We start from the raw sequence: 9,343 nt of genomic DNA, 5'->3' as shown, positions 1-9,343 counted from the left end.
AGGGTGCTTACCTGCTATTACATAGTATTAGATGTACTGGAAGGGGACTTTTTGAAAGTTTCACAATCTTATCTTTACATTTCTTCTTGGATTCTACTTGGTAAGGGAATCATTTGTAGCCAATGTGATCTGTTGTCCTGAAAAATAAAAAAATGAAAAAATTCAATATACAATACGGTCCTCAATTGTGCAAGAATTTGGTTGATCCACGGTCTCGCAGAAATGGAAAATCGCAGATTTTGATACACGTACCTGATGGAAATAATTCCACTAGGGCCAAGGCACACAGCAACTTACCCAAACTTTTTTTTACTACCCATTGTCAATACTTTATATGTACTATACTTATTTTTTCTGATATGAAATTGTTCTTATGGATAAACAAAACATTAAAAAGGTTTTAAAGTTTTAATAACTTGAAGAAAAAGTTTAAAATTACATCCAGGATGGTGAAAACTCCCACACACAAACACTGCTATCATTGGGTGTAAGTGTACTGTACTATACAGTCATTTCCTGCTGTAAAAATCTAAAAAAAAAAACTTTTAGGTGGAATATGACAAATTTTCTAGGACAATTTGTATTTTTCATAGCTACAAACCTGAGGTCTTAACAATAGGAAAATTTCTAGCGCCTAGCTGGATCTGGTTAAAAAAGCAGATGAAAGCAAGGAATCTTGTGATATCTGGCAACGCATGCATAAATCGGGTGAAGAGTGGTCAAACGCCGATCATCTACGCCAGTCTTTCCCAACTCAGGATGACTTAACAAAAAGAGGGGCGGCTAGAGGTGGGCAGTATAAACGTTAAGACCTCAGGTTTGTAGCTATGAAAATGCAAATTGTCTTAGAAAATTTGTCATTTGTTCATGCGCGAACAAACCCTTGGTCTTAACAATAGGATAGACTCATACTTGGAGGGAGGTATAAGACACCCTAGACTGGCTGGGGGCCTACCCGCCAGTTCAGCTCTCAAAAGAAATAGCTCTTAGAGAGGCATTGAAGCCCGTTGAGAAACTAGATACTCTAATATCTAACCACTCAGAACCTGAGTGACGTACAATGATATATGGGATAACCATTGTATAGGGAACCAAAGAGAAACTTTGACTGTCCAATAACAAACCAAGGCACTAGGGTTTGTAGTACTCCTGATTCCTCCTTGCCCAGGAGCAGAGCCCATGATACTAAATAGTGGGCAAGATATTGTATACTGCACTACCACACTACCAGTATGACTACCTCACTCACCTGTATCACTCACCTGTATCAGACCAGTCCAGCAAATGACGTGTCAATTCCTTAAACTGTCCGAAGGAAGAAGGAAAGGTACAAGAGAAAGTAGGAGCCCAGCCAACTCACTCATTCTCTCATCCAAACAATCATCTTAGGTAAGATACAAAGGTGCCCCGTTAAGGGCAACTATGAGTTACACAACCTGTTGGGCAGCCACCACAGGACCCAGGGAAAACGTGTCCATAGCTCTGTGGGCAACATCCTTAGGATAGAAAGAGGTGAACATGGACTGGCATAACCAAGTACCAGCGCTCAGCACTCTATGTACAGCCAAGTTCTTTTTGAAAGCCAGAGAGGGACCAATACCCCTAACGTCATGTGCTCTATCCTGCACAGACGTGGTGATGGAATCATCAAGAGTCAAGTATGCCTGTCTGATGGCTTCCCGTATCCAAAAAGAGATAGTATTCTTAGACACCTCTTTCTTTGTACAGCCTGTACTGACAAAAAGTCTGCGGCAGCCTGGTCTAAGGTGCCGAGTCCTTTAAGATAGCAATGCGGGGCCTGGACAGGGCACAACAAAAGCAGCTCTTGAGCATCACCACCCACAAAGTCAGTCAGTGATGGAATGGAAAACGAAGCGAACCTGTCATCATGCACCGAGGGATTTTGGTCTTGGCCACGAATTCCGGGACAAATTCGAAGGACACTGACTTCTAACCCCTGGTGTGCTTCACCTCATAACTCAGACCATGGAGCTCTCCTACCCTTTTGGAAGATGCCAAAGCCAAAAGGAAAACTGTCTTGAGTGTCAGGTTCCTGTCAGATGAGCGACGCAAGGGCTCATATGGACTCCTAGTCAAGCTCTTAAGCACCAAGGAAACATCCCACGTTGGAGGCTTGAGCTCTCTAGGAGAAGTCGACTGCTCAAACCCCTTAACTAACAGGGAAAGTTCCCAGGAAGAGATGTCAATACCCTTCAGGCATAACACCAAACTCAGAGCCGCCCTGTAGCCTCTAATAGCAGACACAGACAAACGTTTCTCGTCTCTGAGGAAGGTTAAAAATCTGCTATTCGCTAAATAGAGGTCGCGAGTGGAGAAAAATTACATTTTCATTAGTAAAATTAAATTTTATTGTATACTTACCGAACAATTATACAGCCGTGATTTCCATGAGCGGCAGGAGACTAAATTCAAATTTGGCACGTAGGCGTCGCCAACACTGGCGGTGATGCCGTCATCATCTCCCTCCACTCGCAGGAGAACCAGGTACAACTGCCCAGGTGAATCCAATTCTTTCTGCCCGTCCGTCCACCTATGGGGAGGAGGGTGGGTATAATCATAATTGTTTGGTAAGTATACAATAAAATTTCATTTTACTAATGAAAAATGATATTGTTATAATACAATAAAGTTTCATACATACTTACCTGGCGAGATATACATAGCCTATCGACTTCCGTCGTTCCCCGACAGAAATTCGAATTTCGCGGCACACGCTACAGGTTAGGTCAGGTGATCTACCTGCCTGCCGCTGGGAGGCAGGACTAGGAACTATTCCCGTTTTCTAATCAGATTCTCTCTTCCACCTGTCCTCCTGCGGGGAGGCTGGGTGGGTCATTAGTTGTATATATTCTGCCAAGGTAAGTATGTATGAAACTTTATTGTATTATAACAATATCATTTTTTTCATACATTCACCTTACCTGTCAGATATACATAGCTGATTGACACCCTTTGGTGGAGGGCAAGAGACAGCTAGTTACTGACTAGACAGGTAAACAACATATGTTGTAGGTATTTATAGACCTTAGTTCCTCTGTGTTTCTAGACGAAGGATTGACTTCCTAGCTATTGCATAGGAGTCTGCTTCATCTCAAGAGCCTTAGCGAGATAGTGATCTGTGGCCAAGAGTTCTTGTGGATCTGTCGATGGGGTCTCTTCCCACTTACTCGACAGAATCCTAACTGGCGTTTGTCAATGGCAGCACATCCGCTTATATGACAACACGCACTTATTTAAGGAGCGCAACACCGATCCCGATCACCTGTTCCTAACATGAGGGTTCGCGCTAAATTGAAAGAGAGTTATCCCCCAAACTCCTTTCAAACCTCCAATAAAAGTCATTGAGTTAAAATAAATTCAACTCCTTACTAAAGGATCAGTGTCGGCTCCTTATCCCAGCAACGTATCCGCTGATATGTATAAACCAAGAGAGAAGAATCTCTCGTAGGTTAACTTGACGTCCTTCGTGTAATGAGAAGCCAACCCATAATTGCATCTCCTATATGTTAACGCTAAATAGTTCTTCCTGACATATTGTTACGAAAGAACAAGAATTTGCAACAGCTCACACTTTAGAGCTTTTTAGATTCTCAGCTGTTTGAAGGTATCATCAAGTCACTTATGAAATGCTCTAGAGATCACCATTGTTTCAAAGAAGACTAGGACTTTCTTTGAACTGGATCTCCTCTGGATGAAGCCTAAAGGCTGGCTTGCGCCTGGCTGGCGCGAGGAGTATCCTGTTTAGAATACTCCTGGCGCCTGACAGTCGTAAAACTATTCGAATACTCCTGGCACCTGGCAGGAGTATCGCTCTCGCGAATACTGCTGGCGCCTGTTAGGAGTATAAGCTTCGGAATACTCCCTGGCGCCTGGGAGGAGTAACGTGCTTGGGGATCTCCTGGCGCTGGCAGGCGCAAAGCGCCTCGAATACTCCTAGCTTTCAGCAGGCGCCTGGCGCCTGGCAGGCGCAAAGCGCCTCGAATACTCCTGGCTTTCAGCAGGCGCCTGGCGCCTGGTAGGCGCCTTTTCATCAGGCGCCTGGCGCCTGGCAGGCGCATTTTCATCAGGCGCCTGCGCTGGCAGGCGCAAACCGCGCCTCAAATACTCCTGGCTTTCAGCAGGCGCCTGGCGCCTGGCAGGCGCAAAGCGCCTCGAATGCTCCTGGCTTTTAGTAGGCGCATTATGTTCAGAATACTCCTGGCGCGTGGTAGGAGTATTAAGTTCCGAATACTCCTGGCGCCTGGGAGGAGTATAAGTTTCGTAATACTCCTGGCGCCTGGGAGGAGTAACGCGCCTGGAATCCTCCTGGCGCTTGTCAGGCGCAGAGCGCCTCGAATACTCCTGGCCTTTAGTAGGCGCATTTTGTTCAGAATACTCCTGGCGGGTGGTAGGAGTATATTAAGTTCCGAATACTCCTGGCGCTTGGGAGGAGTATAAGCTTCGGAATGCTCCTGGCGCCTGGTAGGAGTAAAAAATTCCCATAGAATACTCCTGGCTCCTGGGAGGAGTATCGAGGTCCGGGTACTCTAGGCGCCTGGCAGGAGTATCTCTTCCCGAATACTCCTGACCTATGGGAGGCGCATCTAGTTCCGAATACTCCTGTGACTTGTTCGGAGTATCGCTCATGGAATGGCCTTTCGCATGGCCAGTATATTGCGCTTAGCGGGCGCTATACTTCTATCAGGAGTTTCTCTCTTCTCCAGTTGGCTCTTGTTGCTTGGATGAAGATCTTGGCCTAGAACGATCTATAGTAAAGTCAGGCTCTTTGCGCCTACTTGGCGCCTGGCTCCTAGTTGGCGCCAGACGCTTGGCAGGAGTTACTTCCTTCCTCACGTCTCGCCTGCCTAACGCATCGCTCCCCCCCAGAGATGGCCGCTTGTGCGACAACTCCCCTGTAGGGTTCGTCGCGCTCGACAGGAGATCGGTATTTGGATCTCTTCATCAGAAGTTTATCATCCTTTTTACGAGTATGATCTTTAGAAAGTACTCCTACCAAAGACGCTAATTGCTCCTGCACATTCATCACAATTTAGTCCGTTCCATCCCGTAGACAATAGGAAATCTCAAAATTCCAAGAGACAAGTCTTCCTCCGCGGAGGATCATTATTGCATACTTCCGTTGCTAACGAGTTCTCCTCCTACATGTTGACGAGTTTTCTCGTTGCAGAAGCTTCCCTATCCTTGCCCGAAGGAAGGGAAGGAGCTTACTTGGATTTTAAAGAGATTCTGAGCTGAAATGGTTGATTTCTAGCTCTTGAATGCATCTCTCTGAACCTTTTGGGAAGTAGTTTGAGCCCTTCTCGCATTCCAAAGACTCTATCAGTAAACGTTTAAACCTTTTCTTCTTCTGTAGATGACAATGTCACTACATTACCCGGACAACGAAACCTCTATCTAACAGCGTTGATCCAGGAATAAAAGGCTTTAGTTCTCTTGCCAAACCTACTATGCTGGCCAGAACCCATTACCGAGTCGTCATAGAATTTGATTCCAGATTCTAAATCCCAAAATTTCACTTGTCCTCTTGATCGTTTAGGCCCAAGAGAACATTTGATTAGGCGCAGTTCCATTTTGTCGGACCACGGAATCTGAGGGCCCAAATTAGGATCCCAATCTAAGTATAAGATCTCTTAATCTTATCGTATATAGAGGTATTGTATAAGATCCCGAAGATCTTAATTCTTTACTATGTCTAATATTCTTTGTCTAGACAGATATCTTTTCACTGTGTTCATGATAGCATAAATTACCAAGGTGATTCTTCCCTCTGAAAGGGAAGAAAATCCTTATGTAGTTCACAGAGGTATCGGAAGAGGACAGTTTCCCCTTTCTATCTAGCACGATCTGCAGCAACTCTATGTCTTTCACATATTTAAAGGAATTATCAAGCTTACCTTGAAAAATCCTCTCATTCATATTTACTTCTGGTCAGTCTGCACGCAGACAGACTCAGAGTGAATAGGTTTTTCAGGTCTAATATTTATAATAGATTCCGATCAAATCTCTTAGAAAAAACCATTCCGACACATGCTGAAAGAAGAACGTGACTTCTGTGAATCCAACCTTTATTTCCAAAATGATGCATTCATCTTCTTCCTTAGATGCCCATTTATTTTAATATGTGTTAAGAATATATACAACTTAGGGGAAAAAAAACTAAAAGTTTATTCCCCTCTTAAAATTTTTAAAGATAGCGTATCTTGCTACCCTCTCTTGTTCCGAGGAAAAAGGAAGCAATCTATAATAAGGTCGTTCATCTTCTGCCTTGCGAAGATATCTGTGAGTATTTTCCGCAGGGTCTGACAACTCATTCCAATGAATGTTAAATCGTGCTCTGCCTAATTAAAATTCTTTATTATCCTATCACATTGTGGTAACAGCATTCATCTATGAACTCTTGTAAGGATAGTAGGAGCGCTGTAATTAACCACGGTGTGTGCGTAAGGCTTAAGCGTATCGTTATCTTAAGGTGCATTTTCTACTACATTCTTTCCTCGCCGAGGCAGAGAGATATCCTTAGCAACACGAATACGATGTTATTCATGTTTGCCTAAAAAATTCCCTCAATTCGTGGTTAAGTCCATGAATTTATGGGGAATATACGGTGAAGCATTCGATCCTTTAGGAGAGAAAGATGTAACCACCCATTCACGACCGAGAACCGGATGGTACTGGATTGGCTCACAATTACAGCCGTGTCGTTCACTGCCTGGCTGCCTTCATTCTGAGTTGCCAGTTACTCCTTTCAATGAATGGAAATAATAAAATTATTCTCGAGTCTAAGTCAACTCTCAATAATGCAAATTTTAGGCAAACAACCTTTGTTAAATACCGAGGCTGAATAGGTATTGTCGTAATAAAACCTTTTAAGCGAAGTCTTTACCTTGTAAAATGCTTTAAGGATATAGACAATCCCGTAGCGAACCAGACAGGCAACATGGTATGCGTTATTATGACTTGTCCTTCAGTAACCATATACAGCAAGCCTTCTACGACACTCTTTTCCTTTCTGACATGCAGAGAAAGAATAGAAATCTTAATCTCTTCGTTCATTTCGTCAATAATCCCGAATATGAGGATTTAGTCGAAAGATATTGCAAATGACAACCGAGGATCGAAGATAATCTCTCCAGCTTTTATTATCTTGGAGATAAGTCCGTATTTTACTCCTTTCTTATCTGGAAGAGCCTCTAATCCATGAATGAGAGCTCGTACGAATCTTGTTCAACTTCCAAACGATTGCACCTCTTCTGTAAATGGTTGGTTGCAATCTATTTTGGAAGGAGGATGATTTTAATATCCTCTTAATAATCCTGAACTAATTCTCACAATTCTGCTTTATCTTCCATTCCTCAATTTTGGGGCAAGATTGAGCAACCGAAGGAGAGCGCTTCCTTTCGAAAGGAGAAGGGCTATTCGCAGTATCGACTCTAACCTAACAAGGGCTACGGCAGCCTGTGCTAAATCGTGAGTCCCTGCCTGGAAAAAACCGAACTTGCTCTAGCCTTTATTGCAATAAGACGATCCTGACAAGGGCAACGGCCGCCTTTGCTACAACATTCCCTCCCTATCAGGAAAAGCCTTGAATGTCTTTCACCCTTCGTCTGGAGGACTCTCGGCGGTTGTTAAGCTCTTCTTGTAGGAGAAAGTGTCTGGCGCTAAGCAGGAGTATCTTGCCTAGAATACTCCTGGCGCCTGGTAGGAGTATCACGTTCCGAATCCTAGAAGACGTATCGCCCTTGGAACGTTTTCTTGTTGGAAAATTCCGAGCATCTGACAGGCGATCCTCGCCTGGAAAGTTCTGTACGTCTAGTAATATGTCTTCCTGACATGGAAGGTTCCGCTTGTGCGGAAGGTTTTGTGTGCGGAAGGTTCCGATCTCTGTATATTTGTTCTTGCTAAGAATTCGACAATACTTCCATTTTCGACATAGCCCTCCCTTTCTTCTGAATGAGAAGGACTTCCATTTCCGATGAAGATCCTGGTTCATCGTGCTTCAGGCGCTTTGCGCCTCGTTTTCAGACGCTTTGCGCTCGTTTCAGGCGCTTTGCGCCTTGTTTCAGGCGCTTTTAGGCGCATTGAGCCTCTTTACTGGAGTTTCATGTCCAAGGCGTTAGAAGCTTAAAAATTATATATATGTGTGTAATCATTAAACGAGATCCATATAATTCATTCAATCAACAAATATCCTTTAATATCTAATTCGATCTCTCAGAATAGATATATTTTCATATACATGTACCGATGAGGAATTTATTGAAATAACTACTTTAAACCCCCATGGGATAGAGCCCCCCCCCCCGTCCAGCTGTACGGGGGGACGAACCCGGATAGAGCAATGCCTCTACCGCAATCTTTCTCCGTCTCTTCTGAGGTTCCGATAGCCAGACGAGAGTATCTTGCATTTTCATTTAACCTACGCCGTTGAATGTTTCTTCTCATTATTCGTTAAGACGATAATTAATAAGGGGAACACATTGAATTAGGATGCCTTTCCAATGGCTATCCCTGGCAGTCTGGGACGTTCTACAGAACCTGCCGAGGGGACGCCTGATCGGTGGGGATTCTCCATAACCTCCGTACGGCTTTCGACATTCCTTCTCCTCTGGGCCTGTGAGTCTGGAAGAGGTCTAGGCCTGGGAGCGAGACAGAGCCGATCAGACGCACCCTCTAATGGCAATGGGGAACACTATAATCACTTCTTACCTTATAATAGCTCGTATCTTGAGCTACATTCCTTTATCTTCAAATTGCAAATGAATTTGTAGTTTCTGTGAAGTAAGAAGGTGATGAGGAAACAACACTACTAGTACTGTTAATATTCTAACTGCTTGTCAGAACGAGGGCTATTAAAGCTCCTAAAGAAAGCATATCTAGTTCTATGTTTTCTGACTTCCTCAAATCGGAAGTTACCTTATTTTCCTCAATCAAATTCTAACATTTATTACACTTCATCAATGAATAAATATTTATATTTCCCTTTCTTGCAAACTATGTAATTGTCTACCGAACACTTCGGTAGTTACATATATTCTTTCTTCGAAAACTTCGAAGTTAATTCATTAAAAGTTATTAAAAAGTTATTAAAAACGTATGCCAAACCAGCGATCCAGTACTTCCCTGTAAAAGTCGGCCCAGAAGATCGATGGCGATGAAACACGAAAATCCATCAGGAGGGAAAGCAAACATATGTTTACCTTGCCAGCGACAGAGAGAATCTGATTAGAAAACGGGAATAGTTCCTAGTCCTGCCTCCCAGCGGCAGGCAGGTAGATCACTGACCTACCTGTAGCGTGTGTCCGCGAAATTCGAATTTCTGTCG

At 43.6% G+C, this 9,343-nt stretch overlaps 1 long non-coding RNA gene across 1 annotated transcript in view; it reads right to left on the bottom strand.

Annotated features, from left to right (window-relative positions):
* The window catches only part of LOC135216751 (uncharacterized), a 72,389-nt gene that overhangs the window by 10,515 nt on the left and 52,531 nt on the right, over positions 1-9,343 (bottom strand). The window contains exon 2 of the long non-coding RNA XR_010314907.1: positions 12-137. This is a non-coding gene — a long non-coding RNA (uncharacterized LOC135216751). The remainder of the gene's footprint in view (positions 1-11; positions 138-9,343) is intronic.

This window comes from Macrobrachium nipponense, chromosome 6 (genome assembly GCF_015104395.2).
Source record: "Macrobrachium nipponense isolate FS-2020 chromosome 6, ASM1510439v2, whole genome shotgun sequence".
Taxonomy (NCBI): domain Eukaryota; kingdom Metazoa; phylum Arthropoda; class Malacostraca; order Decapoda; family Palaemonidae; genus Macrobrachium; species Macrobrachium nipponense.
This window is presented reverse-complemented; position numbering and strand designations above follow the sequence as displayed.